Genomic DNA, 9,452 nt, shown 5'->3' with positions numbered 1-9,452 from the left:
TTTCTGTGGCTGCTAGAATATAAAAGTCTCTGCCACTCCCCCTGCATAATGTTCCACCCACGCACTGCAGTGGTGGTGAAATCATTATAATTTAGTCATGTCAAAGTCCCATCATCTTGTAGTTTCTTGCAGCGTTTTGCAGGAACATAGTGTCCAACTATCTGGAATTAGAGTTTTATTTTGACTGTTTTGCCTGACAAGTTTAACAGTCTATATCTGTTGCCAATATCTCCTGATCACAAAACCAAGATACTCTTCACATTGAAATTCAGGATCCAGACCTGCAATGAGCTTGGTGAAGTTGGAGCTCTCAGGGACACCCCTTTGAAGTCAAGGGGTCTCTGGATGTGCACAGAAATCTGTCCAGGGAGAGCTCATTTCACGGTTGAGGCCTGAGGGTGGTATTATCTTCAGAGACTCCTTGCTTGGAATTCAGTCTAATTGCAGTAATAGAGGAAACAATTGAGATGTGTTACTTTTCCATTGCCTAGGACCATCTCTCTTTATTTTATTTTATTGTATTTTATTTTATTTGAAGATAATACAGAAAGTTAGTTTTAATTTGTATTAAGATTTTAATTAAGAAGAGAAAATTGCCTCCTTGAACAATAAAAAAAAAAAATCCAAAGTCAGGACAGCTTTTAAATCTTAGTTACAAGTAAAAATAGATCAGGAGTGGCAGCTCGGGTGTGTTTCTAAAAGCTGGCCATTTTTTCTGAGTTGTAGCTCCCCCTGCAACAAAACCTGATTCTCCCCGAGTCCACTAGCAACATTAGAAAAGGGAAAGAAAAATCTGATGGGTACCAATGACAGCTCCTCTGCATACTTCTGCTGACTACCATCTTATCTACGGCTATCCCAGTGAGTGAGAACATTGTACATTCCACCACTCAAGAACAGCCAACTCTGTAGTGGAACATGGCAGGTAATTAGCCAAGACTGACTTTAAGGACATCCAATTTATAAGGTCCCTTCCACTGGTCACATGGGCCAGCACAGTCCTCTGAGATTCTGGGCATACAACAAGTGCAGCTAGTTTCTCCTCAGCAGAGCCACAAACCCATCCTGCAGCTACAGAAGGTTTGAGGACGCTCACTGGAGAGTCAGTTCAGCTATCAAGCACCCAGCACAGGCAACTGGACTTCCAAGATTTACTGAGGTGGGGGCCAACAATGGAGCAACAGGCGATGGCTGGTGGAAGGGCAAACATTCCCTTTCCCATGGCTTTCTAGAAGCCCATCTCTGCCAGAATTTCAAACCTGAGCAATCACTAACTTTGCTGCTGCTATCGTGTAGATCTGCAGGCAGGTGAAGGAAGGGAAGGAGTTTGTGGGGAATGTCATGAGAAGATTGTTTGGGGAGACCTGGGAAAATGTATGTAGACTTTATGGGTAGAGATGGCAGCTGTTGAGGGAAAAGGACAAAGGCTGAAGGATAGCAAGGTGGTATTGAGGGGGAAAAGAAGTTTCAGAGTAGAGGATTCAGACAAAACAGGGTTAGAGAATTGGGAGAGCTGAGGGGATGTGTTTAAGAACCAGTGGATAGATTAATGGACAAAATAGGGTTAGTATGAGGGCCAGGGAGGAAATGTGGACTATGAAGAAAAAGGGAAGGAGATAGGGGAATGTTGGGAATGTAATGAGGAAAGGGGAAAACTGATGGGGGGGACAAGGGGAAAAGGTATAGGAGACTCAATGACAGAAGGAATTAGGTGGAAAGAATGGGCAGTGAAAGAGGCCCAAAGGAGAAAGAGAGGTGCACATGGGGTGAGAAAAAGAAAAGGAATAGGGAAAGACTCGAAGTAAACTAGTATAAGAGGACAAAATAGAGAAATATAGCAAGAAAAAAGAGAATGGCCGTGAAATAAGAAAAATGTTATGTAAAAGGAACAGAAAGAAGGAACCAAAGAAATTGGGAAGGAAAAGGAAAAACAAGAATACAAACTTTTCTCTTTTAATTATATTTTGCATGTGTTGTGAATCCTTTTTGTCGATGGGCAGTGGAGAATCAAGAGCCCAGATAACCAGAGTATCATGGCCATGAAAGCAGGGAAATAAAAGAGTTTGTGGAATCAATAGGGGAGCAGGTAGAGGAGAGTCTAGCTTTGCATTATTAATTTTGGACTGTTTTTGGATACCCCTTAAACATTGCCCCCTAAAGCCAGCCTGGGGCTTGAGAGAAAGAAGGAGAAGCTGAGTACAAGGAGAGTTGCAAACTTTTCACAATGAGCATAATTGCACATTTCATAAAACATGAAATGAGTTCTGGAACCTATGATGTATAATTCCTCAAAGCAGCGTGTGTCACGTCATTTTTCAGTCATATGCTGCTAATCTTTTTAATAGAAAGAAGAGATGGATGCAACTCTGTACAACATCTTATCCAAATTAATTTGCAGAATTTAGGGAGGCAGACTGGAACTACCCAGTTTAGAAATTTGGCCTGGACACAGTGGGTGACATCCTGACTCTACTGAGGTCAATGTGGGTTTTGCCATTGACTTAGTGGAGCCAGGATTTCACCTCGGAGATAAAACGCCAACAGATTGATATTACTGTATAACCAAAAAGACCCAGTCAGAGACCTGTTGTGTTAGGTGCCAAACACACATGGTCCCTGCTCTAAGGACCTTACAACCTAATGAACAACATCAGGACCTGACCTAACTTTCTGCTGGAACACGGGCCTTCCTGTCAGATTCCGGTCAGTGAGCAGCAGCTGGTAAAGCTTACAAGAGGGAGTCTTGCCCACTTGGGACTTGATTTAAAGCCCATTCAACAGGAGGCTTTTCTCTGACTTCCAGATGCTCACTCCGTGGCAGAGCAAATACAATGATGGTGGTGGTTTGTTTATTTGTTTCTCTTCTTGTCAGCCCCACATAGTCACCAGCCAGGTGCGTTCTTCCCATCTTGTGCAGCATCATCAGGAATAAAAACTCTGCAGATCCATTTCTGCCTTCAATAATGTCTGAGTGCAGCTCCATTGCCATGAATGTCTTTGTTTGCATATGGGTGTAGCTGAGGGCATCATTCAGCAGAATCTCTATGATTGGGTGTGGTGCACAAGATGAAAAGAACTCAGCATGACTCTTGGATCTCGGGGTGAGTTTGCTGGCAGCTGGTGAAAACAATAATCCCTTTACTTGCAAACTGAGAAAATCAGATGTGGTAATCAGTGAGCCATCTAGATATGGAACTGAGAGGTCGCTTGAAGTCACTTTTTAGGGGAGAATCAAATTTAAGAATGGGCTGGAGAACATAAAACAGGATCCATGAAGCATCTTCGTGTATCATCACAGGTTCCCTCCCTCCACCCCTGGGGTCTCCAGAGATCCCCAAGAATTGGAGAGTAAAGGGGGTAGATGCTGGGAGAAGTTGGGGGAGGAGAAAGAGGAGCAAAGAAATTCAGAGCAGGAAGACATACGCTTTTACTTAGTTTGTAAACTTTTTGGGTCCCGGACCATGTTTTTGTTCTGTGTTTGTGCACCTAGCACAATGGGATGCTGGTCCATGACTAAGGCTCCTAGGTGCTATGGTGTTACAAATAGCAACCTGTGGGAAGACCCTCAGGGAGAATTTTAGAAGGAGGGAAAGAGAGAAACCGCAAAAAGATGGAAGGAAAGCAACATGGAGCAGGAAAACACAGAAACAGAAGAAGCAAAGGAAGGGAGAAAACAATATGATTCCACAGGGTGACCCCAAAAAAGTGGAGGTAAATATGAAAGCAGAGGAAAAGAGAAGAAACCATATGCTGCTTTTCAAAAGAAGTAGGCTTCTTAAAGCCCTTAGGAAAAATCCTTGGTACAAAAATAACACAGCTTAGGCAGTAGGGTCATCAGGAACAAAGAAAAAGCTGGATGGCTGATGTCACTATGGGGCAGAGTTACAACTGACTTTAACTGTGGATTCCATATTTCAAATGTTTGGGTTCTTTTGAGTTTAACCTTCACTCTGAATAATCTAACAATTGCTTCTTTATTAATGATAAAGGCAATGTTCTGCTAAGCCTTTTCTTATCATTGCACTACCTATATTTACATTGCACTCCAGCCTAGCATGCATTTTTGTCCTGGAATACATCCTGTGCTGGTTATCTGATTCCTTGCTTATACAAACTATGTCTAAGCAGGGTCTGAATGAGCTCTCCCCTGACATCTAGTGATGAGCTGGGGAAAAAGACTTTAGGAACCAACCTTGTTTGCATAGACACGCCTACTCTGCCTAGGTGCTCAGCATCATGGAGCAGATTTGCCCGAATGATCACTTTTGACTGGTGTTGGATTGCAAGTCACTTTGGTGTTGAGTGCAGGAGTGATGAATGGTTGTTGTCCTTGGTATGTGAGTTGGGGCAGAAGGCTGTGCTTGGCCTGCCCTGGTTGAAGGGTTCACCCTCAACTGAACTGCACTTGTTAAGCAGGGGGTAGGGAGGCCAAATCCCAGTAAAAGGGAGAGAGGTGTAGGGACAGGTGTTTGTACCTGGTGGTGTGGCCTTTGCTGAAATCAGAGCGCTGTGTTAAGTGGCGGGATCTCAAGAACCTCCAGAGGTTGTAGTAGGGAGGCTGGTGGCAGCGGAGAAAGTGATGGCTAAGCAGCCAACAATAGTGGAGTGAACAACGGCACAGTGACGGAGGAAACAACGATGCAGCAGTGGTGAATGACAGCGTGGAGGTCAGTGATGTGATGTGAACGATGGCACGGAAGCAGCAGCTGAGGTATTGCTTGATGCCTTCCCTCCCGTTTGGGCAGGAGGTGATCTCACATAAATGCATCTCTAAACTGAGTCATCGCTGGCCAAGGACCACAACTGTGAGTGGGCTGCGGTGGAGGGAGAGGGGAACGGCTTGGTAAGAGAACATTAGTTTGTCAGACTTTCACACTGCACTGTGAGAAACTGAGGCAAAGGACATTGCCCAGCCTACTCTTGGGTGGGAGTTTTGCTTATGGTTATATGCTTCTGAATCATGCTTGTGGCATTTTCTCAAATTAATGCTGGGTTCCTTTCCCTTTCTCATTAAAAGTTTTCTTTTCCATACACAGACTGCTTGCGAGAGAGGAAGTATGGCCTTTTAGAGGCACTCAGGGGTGGTGTGTATTTTTCCCAGATTACTGGGATTATTATGTTGTTAAGAGGGACCTCTAGATATAGAACCCGACCTTAGTTGCTGCCAACTCCACCAGGCAGAAGGGTTATATATACCAGTGGTTTTCAAACTGCGGGTCGCGACCGTAAGGCACTGGGTTGCGGTGGCTCTGGTCAGTGCTATCCGGCTAAGGCAGGCTAGTCCCTACCTGTTCTGACACCGCGCAGTGCCCCGGAAGGGGCCAGCAGCAGGTCCGGCTCCCAGACAGGGGGGCCACGGGGCTCCATGCGCTGCCCCATCCCGAGCACCGGTTCCGCACTCCCATTGGCTGGGAACCTGTGGGCGAGAGCCAGACCTGCTACTGACCACTTCCGGGGTGCAGTGCAGTCTGCGGTGCCAGGACAGCAGGAAGCCTGCCTTAGCACCCCCGCTGCACCACTGACTGGGAGCCGTCCAAAGTAAGCCCGTGCCCCAATCCCCTGCCCCAGCCCAATCCAGAGCAGCTTCCTGCACCCAAAGCCCCTCATCCCCGGCCTCACTCCAGAGCTTCCCCCAGCCCAGAGCCCTCACTCCCTCCTGCACCCCAACTCCCTGCCCTAGCCCAGAGCCCCCCACATACTCTGAACCTCTCATTCCCAGCCCCACCCTGCAGCCCTCACCCCCGCAACCTCAACCCTCTGCCCCAGCCCTGAGCCCCTCCCACACTTCAAACCCCTCATCCCCAGCTCTGTTGGGTCACGGGCATCAACAATTTTCTTCAACTGGGTCGCCAGAAAAAAAGTGTGAAAACCACCGACATATACCACTAGTGTGGTGCAGCACAGTGTAAGAAAGGGAAATTGGTTGAAACGTCTCTGTCTCAGCTGGAGTACAGGCCCTCCCTAGGCACTGCCAGACTATCCCTGAGAATGACGACTATTATCCCTGACTCATTAAGATGCTTCACTTTGCACGCCTAATGCGTTCCAGTTAGGCAAATAGTTTCAGAAAGTTTTCCTGGGGCAGAAAAGCTGTTGTGCTAAGTAATTTCCTTTCTTTGTGCAAAATACTCTTTTCCACACGCTGGGCTGTTGTACTACACTCAGGTTTTTTAAGAATAAAGTGTAAAGAGTTTCCTTGTTTGGTAAGTGATGTTGCCTCTTTCCTGAGTTATGTGAAGGAATTCTGTGGAGAGGCAGGATAGTTCAGTAAGTAGAGCACTAGTTTAGGGCTTGGGAAAGCTGCATTCCAGTTCCTGCTCTGCCACGGGCTTCATGAAGGGTCTTGGGTGAGCCACTTAGTTTCTGTGCCTCACTTTCCCCATCTGTAAAATAGGGATAATAGCACTTCCCCACCTAACAAGGGTGTTGTGAGCATAAAGACTGTGAGATATCAGGCACTGTGGTAATGAGGTCTACATAGAGATTGAAGATGTGTTCGATGAAACAGTGCTTGGTATCAGTGAGCAAACCAATCAGTTCCATGGACTTGCAGTAGATGAAATTCATCACAATTCCATCTTCAGCTGTGCCCTTTGGCACTCCACTGTGTCTCCAAGGACATCACACCACCTATTGAATCAGCAACAGCACTTTCTGCAATACCTGCCAGAAGTGTTTCTTATGAGATTTCCTATCAAATACTGTCCAGGCCCAATCCTGGTTAGGTGGTGAGGTCAGATAATAGCTCACAGTGGGGTGGCATTAGGTCTGAGAAGCCTTGATTTCTAATTGTAATGGGAGGAGCATGTGTGTGAGGTTCTATTTCTAATTCAAACAGCAAGCAAGTTGCAGCAAGTGAATATTTAGATATTTAGGCTCCTAACTTCCATTGACATCTGTGGAAGTTAGGAGCCTAAATCACTTTGTGGAACTGGGCCTTACTCACCAAATAGAATATTTTCACACTCTGTTATTCTGAAACTGGCAGGAGGCATGAAGAAAGGATTTTGGAATAGTTGTAGCCAAAATAATTATTGCTCTGGGTTTCCTGGTCACAAGATCGCTTCACCAAAAGGATTAGCCAGTTAGAGTATGTCTACACTGCAATTAGACACCATCGCTGGCTTGTGCCAGCTCACTTGGGCTTTTGAGACTCAGGCTGCGGGGCTATTTGATTGCAGTGTAAATGTTCAGGCTTTGGTGGCAGCCCAAGTTCAGGGACCCTCCCTCCTCACAGGATGCTAGAACTGCAGGATTTTTATTGCAGTGTAGTCATACCCTTAGTTGTTCCTCACTTTATTGCACAGTGTTAGCTGATTGTCATTGAGAACATCCATTCAGAAGGAGAGAGATATTTGCAGGCTGCTGGGAAGTGAACTATTTCCCTTTCTGTAGGCCCAGACAAGGATTCTACTAAATGTTTGCCATCCCTCATTTCCCGCTGTGATGGCTATGTATTATGGTAGCACCTACAAGCCCTATGTAGTCTCTAGATACACTTAGCAACATAAGTAGGGTTATTGCCACCATTTTAGAAATGCAGAAACTGAAGCACAGGACTTATGTGACTTGCCCATGGTTACGCACAGTCTGTGGTATAGCTGTGAAAAAAACCCAGAACTCCTGTCTTCAAACCAGCTCTTTAACCACTAGACCAGGGGTTGGCAACGTTTGGCACGTGACTCGCCACGGTAAGCACCCTGGCGGGCCGGGCCAGTTTATTTACCTGCTGACATGGCAGGTTTGGCCGATCATGGCCCCCATTAGTCCGGGACGGCGAACCGCGGCCAGTGGGGGCCGCGATCGGCCAAACCTGCCATGTCAGCAGGTAAATAAACTGGCCCAGCCTGCCAGTGTGCTTACCCTGGCGAGCCGCGTGCCAAACGTTGCCGACCCCTGCACTAGACCCAGGGTTTTCCCCTGTGTTGCAGAAATATTGTTTCTGGAAGGTAGATGCCTGTATTTTCTGAGGCCATGGCTACACTAGAGAGCTTACAACGGCACAGCTGCACCTATGCACTGCTGTAAGCTCTGTAGTGGAGCTGCTCTAAGCTAACAGGAGAGGGATCTCCCGTTATCCCCAGTGAGCAGCGGTAGTTATGTTGGTGGGAGAAGCTCTCCCTCCAACATAGCACTGCCCACATTGGAGCTTAGGTTGGTGTAACTTAAGTCACTCGGGGGGGCTTATTCACACCCCTAAGCGACATAAGTTATACCAACATAAGTGGCAGTGTAGACATAGCCTGAGTCACATGCATTCCCACTGAGAGGGGCTTTGGGAATCCCTTTTGGCTTTGTTTTCAGTTCAGGAGTAGCAAAAGAAGTCTCTTGCCTGTAATGTTCACATCTGTTTGGACTTACTGCAGATTTTGAACCATTAGTGTTGTACATTTGACAGTGAAATGCTGATATATTGGTTCCCAGGATGATCCAGAAATGTTAGGTCTGTTATCTTGGCTCAGAGGCTGAGGTGAATTTTCAGAATCCCACAATCTATCAGAAGACAAGGACCAATTGCAACATACTGACTCTGGAGACAGGGCCGGCACCAGTGTCCTGAGCACTTCTGACGGGGCGACACTCCAGTTTTTTTGTTTTGTTTTGTTTTTGCTTAGGGCGGCAAAAAACAAAGAGCTGGCTCTGTTTGGAGGCTTTGCAGGCATTTTGCTGAAAAGTCATTCCTAGAAAAATGCAGAACTCCAAATAAAGCTCCAGTTTACATTTGATGTGAACAGCTGGAAGAGAGGCACTATTTAACCAACCATTTTAATTGTGTATCTCTCCCCATCAGTCATCCATTCATCACATAACCTTCTTTAGCTCAATATCTTAAAAAATCTTATTCAATATTTAGAGATGCAGTAACCACTTTTCTCATCTGCTGTTTTGACCACACAACAATTTTTGTAACAAAAAAATAAATCCAAAGTATGTCTAGATCCTATCTGTCTGTAATATAGATAGTACAGGATTAAACGGTGGGCATGAATATAAGAGAAACCAATTTTTGGCCTTTGAACAACAGTTTAAAAGTAGACGACACACACTTCTTTTTATAATGCTTTATTCTGAATGGTATAAGGTAAACCAATACTGAACACATGCAGCAGGAAGACCTTAGCCAGAAATTAACCCTACTTATAGTGCTCTTATGTTTCGCTTGAAGACCCGGTTCATAAAAAAAAATATCATTTTTTCCATTCTTGCACCAGGAATTAAATATATTAATCTAATCCATGTTAATGTCTGGATTTCCTTTTTACACATCACATTCACTGTGGGGATCGTCTTTAATGACTATTCTGAAGTCAGAAATGATAGGGCAACACAAGCCTGAGACGTGTGGCAGTTCTCGTTCCATAGCAAATGTTTGGTACATTCAGTATTTCCAGTTTTCATTTTCAGAATATACACAACATAGGCTCTTCATAGCTGGAACTGCCACTGAGCAG

This window comes from Trachemys scripta, chromosome 2 (assembly GCF_013100865.1).
Source record: "Trachemys scripta elegans isolate TJP31775 chromosome 2, CAS_Tse_1.0, whole genome shotgun sequence".
Classification (NCBI taxonomy): domain Eukaryota; kingdom Metazoa; phylum Chordata; order Testudines; family Emydidae; genus Trachemys; species Trachemys scripta.
This window is presented reverse-complemented; position numbering follows the sequence as displayed.